This window comes from Corvus moneduloides, chromosome 3, assembly GCF_009650955.1.
Source record: "Corvus moneduloides isolate bCorMon1 chromosome 3, bCorMon1.pri, whole genome shotgun sequence".
Lineage (NCBI taxonomy): Eukaryota > Metazoa > Chordata > Aves > Passeriformes > Corvidae > Corvus > Corvus moneduloides.
Window position 1 is genome coordinate 41895711 of NC_045478.1, and position 12406 is coordinate 41908116.

The following is a 12406-nucleotide window of genomic DNA, read 5'->3' on the forward strand; positions in this document are numbered from 1 at the left end:
CCTCTTTTCCTGCTATAATATTCTTTTCCTTTTTCTGTGTTATCTTGCACCAGAAATCCTAACTAAGAGACTCTCATCCCTGAATATATTTCTAAGTTTCCCATTAATTTTAGTCTTCATTATTTTCATGCTGTTTCTCAAACACTGATCCTCCTAAAGAAATTATTTCCATGTTTTGTTTGATTTTTTTTAGCTGGCCTTGTGTGTCATATGCTTCCAAGAAGCCCTTTTGTGTAGCCACATCTAAGCAGTATTATCACACAGCTGCAGTCTTTACCAGACTTGGAGCTCATTTACCCAATAAACAGCATCCTTCTGCCTCAGAACAGTGGTATCTCAGCTGAGAATTCACAGAACCCACTTCTTTACCCTCCTCCAAGTTCTCTGCTCCAGTCTGCTTCTGCCAAGACTTTGCAAATTGCCATCCACATCCACCCATCCTTACAGTTGTCCAAGTTTTCTCTCACCTGTCAGACTCCAACCTCATCTCCTGTTCTGAAGATGAAAGAAACCTAGGCACAATGAATACTTTCTAAAATTCTGCCTAGATGGCAACAAATAAAAGAGATGTGAGAGCTTCCCAAATAATGATGCGTAGTTTATTTATTTATTTGCAATTTTCATTGTACTGTATATATTTTACTTAACTTTAAAAGTTGCTGTTAAAGAGGTTTGTTGTGCTCAGTGTGATTATGACCATTTGCGAGCACCATCTGGAATTCAAAGAAAAGGAATGGAGATATCCAAAAATATTCAAGAATGCAGATATTCTAAACATAAACAACCTGGAACAGGTCAAGTGAAAAAAAAATTGACACGATTAATGCTGGTAGGAAGCAGTCATTGCCAAGTCACATTAGAAGTTTATCCAATAGTTTGAAAGTGGACTGTCAAGAGTGTGGTGAAACACACAAAATGGATAAAAGCCACTTTACCAGTCTCAACCTGAAAGAAAAGTACTTTCCTGCAAAGCAGTATGTGGCATGCAAAGATTTATTTGTAAACTCACATTTTAAAGTCTAACAGTGAAGCACATTTTTTTCAGGTTATCTTTCTCTAGTTTAACAACACGTTATTCAGGTATGGAACCCTCCCTTCCTTCTTTATGTAAATATACTCAGGAAAAATAGGCAGATCCACCTTAAAGCTTTAGCCTATATTACTTCAAGGTCTGTATATCTAAAACAAATCTGTAATTTATAAGACAAAAACTATTTGTTGACTATTAGGGATGGGAAGAGATACACAAAAGCAATACAAGCACATACAAACCACTCCTCTTTCTTAAATATTTGTGCAAAAGATTTGCAGATTCTACAGTGCTAAGGATGTTGTATGAAACATCCAGTTAGTTGTATGTTGTAGGCCTAATTGGCATGCTGTTTTAAAAATAAGAACAACAAAACATTAATTTATTGTGCATTCATTTATTATCATGACAGAAAAGAGCAACATGATATATCTCCTCTGGTTTTTGGAAGTTGTATGAAGTAGATTTCCTATATAGCAAAAGTGATTTATTGTCCTGCTGGGTAAAATAAACCATAATAAACACATAGAAAAAGACCAAGAGAGTTGAATTTCCTTGCTTTGGGAGACAGTATTTCTCAGCATAGAAAACAGATTACTTAAACAGTCTAATTTTGGACTTTTCTACTAACTTCTTAGTGACTGGAAATTTAATTTATTGTATTTCTCTTCCAATTCTTTCCTGATACTTTTGAATATTCCTCTATGTGATTGTACATACCACATACTAGTCCTCCAAGAACAAGAAGCCTCTGTGGGACTACTGGCTGAATGAAGATTATTAAATTCGGAGCAATAAAAAGTAAAATTCAATAAATACAACCCTGCTTATGGCAAATGAGGAAAGGGAATTATTTCTCCATCCTTACTAAAGTATTAAATAAATTTCTAAGGATGTCATAGTCCTCAGCATTATACACAGAAATTGTGTAAAGCCTAGTCCTGATGCAGAACAAGAGTGACAAATGCCTCATTTTTGCCTTTCACATGAAAGGATTAAAGTTGAGTGCTCTAGAAACAATAGATATTTTGAACCTATAGTTTTCACCTTAAAAGTAAACACATAAGGACCTAAAAGAAAATCTGACTACTATTAGCCTGCTGGTGAACAAAATATTTTCCAGTCTGATCACCATCAAACTGGCAGTAATTATGGTTTCATGTCAGACAACAAAAAGAAAAGCAACTTTTACTGTTTGGTAAGGAAACATGCAAGACTAGACTAGATAGCCATCAACATGGCAGAAAATGATTTAATATTACACTGGATCACAGCCTCTCAACAGAAGTTAAAAATATCATTTTCTTGTGAAAAAAAATGTAATTCTGGGATTTATATGCAAGAGTGGTGCATGAAAGACATCCAGAATATGTATTTTAGTCATCTCAGTACTCTTAAAGTATCTGCTGCTTTTTTTTTTTTTTTTTTTTTTTAAGGAATAGAGCTTAGGAAGGATATGGAATAATTTGAGACAGTCCAAAAGAAGCAAAAAGAAATGAAAATTGGTATACATATCTTGACCTACAACACTACAACATACATGATAATCTTTTGAGAATGTAAGAGGAGATGTTAAAGAAGAAAATTCATCCATCTTTGTATAGTCTGAAGACAAAATAAAAAGCAATGAGCTGAAATTCCAGAAAAGGAAATTTAAATTAGAAATCATGAAAATATCTTGAAGAGTGAGGACAGTGAAGTACAAGAACAGGTTGCTTAGGAAGGCTGTGCAATCTGTTTAAGGAAATTTTTTACAACCAGCCTTTAAGAGTGACACAATTATAGTATATAGTGTCCTCATGCATGAAATGTATCCAAGGACAAGATAACCACTTGTAGTGTTATTTATTACTCCAGTGATCAAATATACCTGTAAATATATCCCTATAAGATATATTTTCTCTGGGAAAAAATGCCACTGGAAAAAAATGTTTTCAGTTAACATAATGTATCTAGTCCTTATGCCTAGAGTTCACACTAGACATAAGCAGAGAAGATTTGGGAATGATTCACAAGAATGATCAAAGCCATGTGAGGCATCTCTTCTAGAGGTATGAATTAAATTTAACTTGTTAAACAAAAGAACAAAGAGTGATTTAGTCTCTCTACTGCCACAAGAACGTAAATTTCAAAAGTAATGAAGCAGCAGACTAGGAGATAAGGCACTGTAACAGCTAATGAACACAGAGCACAAATTTTTAACAATTAAACATCAAAGTAATTTGCCAGGGACTATCACAGGGCATATACATTTATAGAAACAGATCTGAAAATTATGCTCTAGTTTAACTACAAATTTAGATTCAGAACAAGAATTTTGTATTGACCCACTGAAATATGAACTTTCATTCAATGTGACAGGTGCAACGTCAGCAGGCAGGAGCTGAGATGCTGAAGTGTTCAAAGTACCTGGTAAACTTTGAATACAGAAAGAAACATGACACACTGTATAGTTAACCTTATCCAGAAAGTGAACCTGAATTTCAAGAATGCAGAAGTATCTACATCACGCTTGAAAGGGGGGACTGAAGCCTTGCAGTCTATGTAGAAGGTAGAAAACACTAGGGAGGCAATGCAAGTGGACTTCAGTTGTCTAAACATACTCAGCCTTGTGATGTCTTTTTGTTCAGTACTTTTAATTCTGAGGCATGGCTGTTTTACCAGGAGGAGGCAGTGAGAATCTGGTGTGATGGACCAAAATCTTAACAATCCTTCCTTAAGGAAGGATAAAAAATAAGTAACTAAGTAACTGTGGATTCGCTGCCCAGTGAGGTCATTGAAGGTTCAAAGTTTGAATTTAGTTACCTCCTAAAGAAGTCTGTTAGTTGTGTTGAAACTTCCAGCTCCAGTTGTATGGGGGTTTTATGATGATTTCATGGATCTTAGATAGCACCAACTATCTTTGTTTAGGTAACATCTCCAGATTGAGTACTAATAATTAATTTTTTTAAGTCTTCTGGTGATACTTTTGTCATAGCTGTGGTGGAGGTAAATTAAGCTAGTACAGAAACTATCTAAACCACTTTCTAAAAATGGAATGACTGAGGACTTGAACTAAATATGTTCTGCTGCAGACTGAAAACAGGAGTAATGAAGGAAAATACTGACAGAAAAAACACGTTTGTATAACACACTTATTTTAATTTCAGTAGCCTGCACAGGCTATAATCAAGGATTAAGCCCAACTTATTCTACATAGCTTGCATGTACAGAACACAAAGATCATTCCTACTCTCTAAAATTTTAATGGTCACAGTCCATCAGGCTTTTTAAATACAGAATGACTTATAAGTAAAGAAATAGAAGGGCTTTTACTTTGTGCTATTTTCTAATGTACTGTTATGTAACTTAGTTCCCAGCACGTTGCTAACCACTCATAAAAGAAGATGGTCAGAATATGTATTTGACTTCTGATTCCAATAGGCACACAAAGAATCACTATGTATACATCACTATGTATACTATATCATGTTCCATATACAATTATTTACATATTTTTCTATTTTCTTTTTTTCCAGTACCAACTGGAGAACAGGTAACTTCCAAATGGTGAACTATCATTTGCCTTTCTTTTCTTTCTCCATTTTTCAGAGGAGGCTGAGGCAAACAGTTGTTTCCAAGTGTCTGCTGCTTTTACTCACAAATTAACGGAACAGAATTCTAGAAGGCCAATGAAAATCTCAAGGTTAACTTTCAGAAAGCAGCAACTGAAATGCATCAGTACTAACACTAAACCATTCCTTTTATCTCCCTCTTTGTGCTGCATTTTTTCTGCTTCACATGATACCATAGTGTAAGATAGGTTATAAAATACTATCTTTGATTCAGTAATTTTCTGTGCTAGTTAAATGAGTCTTTGTAGGGTTGGTTTTTTTTAAAGTGTGTACTAAAACATCCCTGAAACGTAAAAGAAAATATCCATATAAATATTATGATGGCCAGTCATGTCCATTAACAAGTTTTCTACTCCCTAATACACCTTCAAGATAGTAGGATTAATCACCTGTGCAGATTTCATACTACAAGTTCATGTAAAGCAATGTCCTCAAAGCAAGAGTAGAGGCTGAAATGTGCCTACAGCTTGGAACTTATTTGAACACTTTTTCAGCTCTGTTATCTTTTCATAGTATACCCGACCCTCTGCTGAGTCCTATGGATAAAAAGCTTTTTATAATGGTTTCTACCTTAGCAAACCAGAAAGTGTAATTTCTCATGATCTGCTACTTATTTGTAGGAAAATTGCAAAAATTATGAAATGCAGTGAATTGTTTTTAATCAAGGGATATGTTTCTTCCATAAAGCATGCTTGTTGTATCTCCAGTGACTTCCTAGAAGGAGTTCAGTCCCATGGCAGAGTTGCCAATCAGCATCTATACTGACTGCAGCATAATAGTGTATCATTAAGCAGGACTAACTATCTTTACAATAGAAAATCAGTAACTACAAAATTATTTTCAATTTATCATCTATGTTGTGAACTGTATTTTAATTAACCTCTTGGCTCACATAAGCTGATTTTAAACAAGTGGGCAGAAAACAAATCCTACAATAAGTCTAAAAGCGAACAGTCTGTATGTTTCATTACAGAGAGTAGGGAAAGTTGTTCTTCCCCAAAGAAAGACACTCCACAGAAAAATCAAATAGTCTAAATATTTCCAAGTGAGCATCAACTGGCATGTCATCTTTTGACAGTACTGTTCCCTGAGAGTAAACCATAAACAGCTATACACCTGACTACTGTATTTGTTTCAGTAGAACAACCACAACAAAAAGGCAAAATCTGTGCTCCCATTTGGTATTTTGCTACCAGCTTTCACACTTGTCTATCTATTTGTCTACATTTTCCAATATCCTACATCTATTTTCTTCTGCGCTGACCTGCAGTGCCACTAAGCTCCTCATTCAGACCAATTTATTTTGCAGATCCTACAAGAAGTTAGCCAACTAAAACTGGTGTCTTATTCCATTTCTGGAAATACCAATATACAAATGACAGTTCTGCCATCAGTGCCCATGACTACATCTCACTTCTAACACCACATTAAATCATGCTTGAGAAGCCCTCAGGATAGGCAGTACCTCTTTTCACCTATTTTGAGAAGCACTTTCATCCAATTAGGTGCTACATTAATAAATTCGTATTTTTATTATTAAAGAAGCACTGTTAATAATCTAATGTCAAAAGTTGTTAGTGTTTGTAATACTGAAAGCTGCAGTGTTTGATGATTTGCTAGATCTGCCAGGGTTCCTCTTTTCTTTGTGATAAATCAAGTGACAAGTTTGTCTACAGTCTTGAGGCAACCACTAACGAGTTGCATGGAGTTCATCCTATCTCATCCTATAAAATAATATGATCTTCAAATTAATCAGATGCCTTCATGATGCAGACACTTCTAGCTGCATAATTATGGAAATTACTGCACTCACTTGGCAACATTTCAGGCACTAATGCTTAGCACTATACTGTACAAACGGGATTTTTTTGAACTTATGCACTCATTAACAATTCCTGGTCTCCATGATCTTTCTTTGCTACTCTAAATTCTATCAAGGCTCCAAAACAAGACCCACAATACAAGAAAACATTTTTGTAGGTAGAATACATCTCCAAGTGCAGTAGAAAATGACTGAAAGAACAACACAGATCCTATGCCCGTAATATGCTTCTAATGTTTTATGCATCTCAATTACACCCACACAGACATACAGATGGAAAAAACTGCTGTTTTATTGAACAAAACTGTAATAAAAATGGTAAAACACTTCCCATTCTAGCTTATGAGCTCAAACTAACTGGAATGGAAGACAGAAATACTTTAATACAAATACATCTTTTTTTCTTTTCTTTATGAGGAAAATCTGTGTTTCATAGTGCTTCCATTACTGGAAGTTCTCATTCCATTGTCTAACTCCACATATTTCCTCCCATTCCTTTGTGACTGCTTCAATGTCACCATCTTTAACAGTACAGCCTAATTAGGCAGAATATACACTGCTTTGTAGTCTTCTGTCATGCAGCTGTACTACCATTATCAGCTCATACAGTATTTTTTGGTTGCTTAAGAAACTTCACACCTTTGGCTTTCCCTGAGCCAATATTTATGCTTAATACATGAAAGCATTTAAACTTGTTTACTGGGAAATAAGATAAATACCTTTGCTTACCAGAAATCCTTAAATTTAAAAAAAAAAAAAATGTAGATTTGTTACCATTCACTCACCTATAGACTAATAATGTATCTAGTGGTCAAAATGAAAATGTGATCACTTTTGTATGACAGTTACATGTTTCAATGTGAAATATATTAATGGTTCATTTATTCCTAAAATAAAAGCTAATAAAAAGTTGGAAGTGCAAGTACAGTACATTATTTGATACTTTTACATTTTCATCCTGATGTTCCACCAAATAAAAAAAGTCACACTATTATGATAGTACCTATTTGAAAAGGCACCAATTAAGTACACGGTCCCTTCAAACCTCAAAGTTTTGAACAATGGTGGTAGTTATTTTTAATCTGGAGAGGGTTGTGGGTCCCTTAGAAGACTAGAAGAACTCTTTTTCACCCTGCAGAGCTATCCTGACATCATTACAAAATCACTAGGCTGCTATATTGTGCGAAACTTTATTGGCCTTCTAAAAGGGGACATCTTAAAAGTACAAGAAGTACTGTGAACACACAGAAAGGGAAATCTGTGCTTGTGTGTTGGATTTTACCTGCAAATTGTCTTGCACCTCAACAAGAAGAGTACTTATTTCTTCTGAAAATCTATGAGGCATTAATGCATGACTAGAGACTGAAATGCTTGAAATGCTTGATTAGTCTTAGAAGTGTGATGAAATGTTATTCAGATAATTTATTTCCTTTCCTAATACTAACCCAGCTAAGGATGGTTAAATGGTATTTAAACACTCTGAATCCAAATGTATATGTTTTTACAGGGTACCCACAGGCTAAGTGTGTCATAGTTTTTAAAACTCTCCCTTGCTTTGACCCCTTTTTTTACCAGTATCACCTAACTCAGCTATTTTTAAAGCATATATCACCATCTAATCTCAAAATTCCTCTTGTCCTTTGAAGAACTATTTCTTCTTCTACCATTGTTGAAAAAAATAACCAAAAAAAAAAAAAAAAAAAAAAGGAAGAGAAAAAAGAAAAGGAAAAGAAAAAGGAAAAATGAGTGCACAAGATTACCTGAGCTGAATTATGTTTTCTGCCAGAAGAAGGAAACATCATTGTCTCCTCACAGTTCATTTAACCTGAGAGGAAGCACAAATGAGGCTTCTAATTTCTGAAGGAGATGAGAATCGCAATAAAATACATCTGCAGATAGATATGTACTTCAGGGAAACTCTTAAGAACAATACATAAATTCTTTCTGTACAATTTTCTTTATGGGCAGAGAGAAAAATTTCTTTCCTCTCACTATCTGTTATGTAACTTTATTTCTAACAAAGGGAGTATTAGAAAGAGCTATGTTTTATCTTGCTATACCCTTCCAGAAAAGGTCTTTAAACAGTATGAAATGAAAGAAAGAAAAAGCACATCCCAATATGTGCCAACGTATATCATGTGATATGTATTTCCTGTACTCATTGCCCAATGAATAACCTTCATACAAATCCAATACATACAACAGCACACAGTTCAATAAGCTTGGTAGGCACTCCTGCACTAACATTTTGACTTTGTATAATTATTAGCTACATTAGATTATTTCTCTTTGTAAGTAAAGGAAATTCCTACTTGCACACATTACCTTCACATACAAAAGTAAATGGAACTTTCTAATGTGAGTACAGTATGTTATCAGTGGCTATAATTACAACTTTTTTCTTAGTTTGTCCTCTTGGATTTTTTTTTTAATCTCACAACACAAATTTAAAAATAGGCAAGCCCCACTGTTTTTGAAGGTGAAACACTTTTTTTTTAACTTTCAAAATTACAGTAGACTATGACATAACTTCTATACATATAGAATAGTTTCATTTCTGAAAGGCTGGAACAAATCTCTAATACACTATGGCAGCTGGTGTGGGGTCAGTAGCTCTGACCAAGGAAGCTGTGACTGGTCCGGAGAGATGGTCCCAAAAGAGATCGTCTTCCCGGGGCCCGGTGTCTTCCCTCAGCTGCTGGCTGGAGGGCCTGTGCAAAGCTGTCAGCTCTTTAGTGACTGTCAGCTCATGATTCCAGCTCAGCTCTGCAGGGCAGCCTCCAGGCCAGACCAGGGAGAGAGAGACGAGAGGCCCGTGTAGCTGTTCCGCACGAGGCAGCTTTATTAGTCCGGTGAAGGGGAGGCCAGGGACGAGCTCGCTCTGCCCTCGCAGGGGCAGGGGGCCAGCTTTATAGGGATACAGGGGGTGGGTGTCAGAGGGTGAGGGCCAATGGGTTACAAAGGATCTGCTTAGGGTCTCCCAGAGGATTCTGGGTTTGTCTTCTTCTCGCCGTAACTGAAGAGTAGCTCCCTTTCCAGGGGAGTTCTGCTGGGAGGTTTAGGCACTCTCCTTATCTCAGCACACGTCCCTCCAGGGCAGTGGCTGAGCATACCCTACAATACACTGTGCTGGTTTTGACTGGGATATAGTTAATTTTCTTAACAGCAGCTAGTATGGGCTATGTTTTGGAGTTGTGCTGGAAGCAGTGTTGATAACTGTATTTCATAACTGCTTACACAGTCAAGGCCTTTTCTGCTTCTTACCCCACCCCACCAGTGAGTTGGCTGGGGTGCACAGGGAGTTGGGAGGGACACAGCTGGGACAGTGACCCCAACTGACCAAAGTGATATCCAGTACCATGGGGCGCTGGATATCATGCTCAGCAAATAGCTGGGGAAAGTACAAGGAAGCAGGGACCTCTGGAGCAGTGGTGTTCGTGTTCTGAACCCACTGTTACATGTGATGGAGCCCTGTTTTCCTGGCAATGGCTGAAAACCTGCCAGCCAAATCAAAGTCATGAATGAAATCCTTGTTTTACTTCATTTGCTTTACTTGTCAAACTTTTCTTTATATCAAGCCACAGGTTTTTTCACTTTTCCTCTTCTGATTATCTCCCCCTTCCCACCGAGGGTGAGAGACTGAGTGGCTGTGTGGGGCTGACTTGCTGGCTGGGGTTAAACCATGACATACACACAGTTCAAGAAACCATTCAATAAATAAGAGATTAGTTTCATGACAGAAAATGAGTATGAGCTTTAATAAAGCTTGTTTATATTTGCAGTTTGAAGATCTATAGCTGTCCTTGGATGGCTGTCAGGTAATCCATCTGTGAATTACTGAAGTCAAATAATCAAAGCTTTCATTTCTCTAAATCATCTGTGTAGCCAGTATTTACTGTTTCAAAGTGATCTTTTGGAATTGGTAAAGAAGCAAAAGTATAGTTATCCAAATAGAACCAAACTGTTACTGTATTTCTACTGCTACAGAAAACTTCCAGTGAAAAATGGACCATCACTTTTCCACTGTTTTTTGTGGCATAAAAGAAAGGTTGTCTTTAGCTTCTGCTCAGGAAAAATATGGGATGCAGCAGTAAGAGGCTCAGGGAAGAAAAATTCAAAGAGATGGCTATGTATCAGATAAAGTGGCAGAGATTCACGAAACTTCGAAGGAGGAGCTCTGGTATAAGAATGATTACTGGAAGGAAAATAGAGAGATTCATGATTTGGAGACAGATAGGACTATAGAGAATAGAAGGAAAGGCTACATGCACAGACTATTCCCTCTTCTGTGATTGTTCTGAAGCCAGAACAGTTTATCACAGCTATTATATCCATAAATACAGTACAAGTTAGAAGACACAGGATATAATGGAGGAGAAAATAATGGAAGCCACAGGAAAGATAAGGATATCAGAAGGCAGGCTAGGGAAAAGTATATCTTGATCTTACACAGAAAAAAATAGCAATCACAAGACCAAGGAGGAAAAATTAATATAATGCAAGACATTAAAAAAGAAAGTTAATCAGTAATATTACCACAATGATATTAACATCCCTTGTTCCAGCTAAACTTAAACTGAACATAATTACTTCATTTCCTTGCAAAAAGGCTTGGAGGAAGTTGTGCGATTTGGGTTTCTTTTTGTTTCTTTCTGAAATCTTAGCCAGTAGATTCAGTCTAATCAGCAAAAATCCTCTGACATAATAGAACTATGCCAGAACAACAACTTTTAGGATTTCTTTCTTCTGATTAAATGATTTTTTTAATATTCTCTAATATTAGTATACTTTTAGCTAGTAAACACATACTCTTAATGGGACATGATAAAATGCTTCAGATTTACTTTTTACACTCTTAAACTTTCTGATTTTCTTATTTTCAAACAAATATTCTTAGTTCCAGTACAAGTTCTTCCACATGGTAAAGAGAAAATGAAAATTAAAGTTAGGTCCTCCATAAAACAGAAGTGAAGAGCACCCCTACAATACCTTTTCTTTTGAAAGAGAGAAGCAAAGAAGGAAAGAAGGAAAAAAAGGAGAGAGGAAAAGACAACAAAAGAAAGAAAACAGTAAAGAAAAAATTGGGGAGACTGTAAGGAAATAGAACAGATATCAAGGTTTGATCTCCAGACTATTCATATGCCAACTAATTTATTATTGAGGCATGACATTTCTGAATCACTTGCTACACACTCCATTAATGAAATTATTCAGATAAATGCAATAAATATTAGAAATTAGAATTACTGTAAATATTTTTTCCCATAAGATCTCTCAGACAGCATAAAGAAAACATCATGCAACAATTCCTTCAGTTTTCTCAGAACTCAAGGAGAACCGTGGGAGCTATTGAATTTACTTGCTTATATCTACAGTATGAGACACTAATTCCAAGTTTTTTCATTCACATATGAGGTTAAATCCTGTCTCTGTCGAAATCAATCAGACTTTTGCTATTGATTTCAATGAAACCACAGTTCTGATCAGTGTTTGTACTCACTCTCATGGCTTAGACATTCTTAACAAAAAATCAGGCAATCTAAAATACAGGGGTCCAATTCACTACAGTCATTTTTCATATGGCAGAGGGAAGAAATGTTTTGGTTCAATGGGAAGATTGTGATGTTTACCTAGTGCAACAATTTGCATTGAGTCAATCTGCAATCATACAAGTGTTCTTCTGCTGTTCAGACTTCTGTTGTTACAGTACACAAGAATATATTTTTTTCATTGATTTGGTTATTAATCTCATTATGACAACTATTCATAACCGATTTTCACTGCTTAGGAAAAAAGTATAAAGCCCACATGACATGCTAGTGCATGAAAGATCAGTGAAGCCCTTTTTATATTATTGCAATTATATGTAACTACAAAATGACTGTATAAAAGGATTATTTATTGAACTTCTATCCACATATTTTTTTTCCTGATTTATTC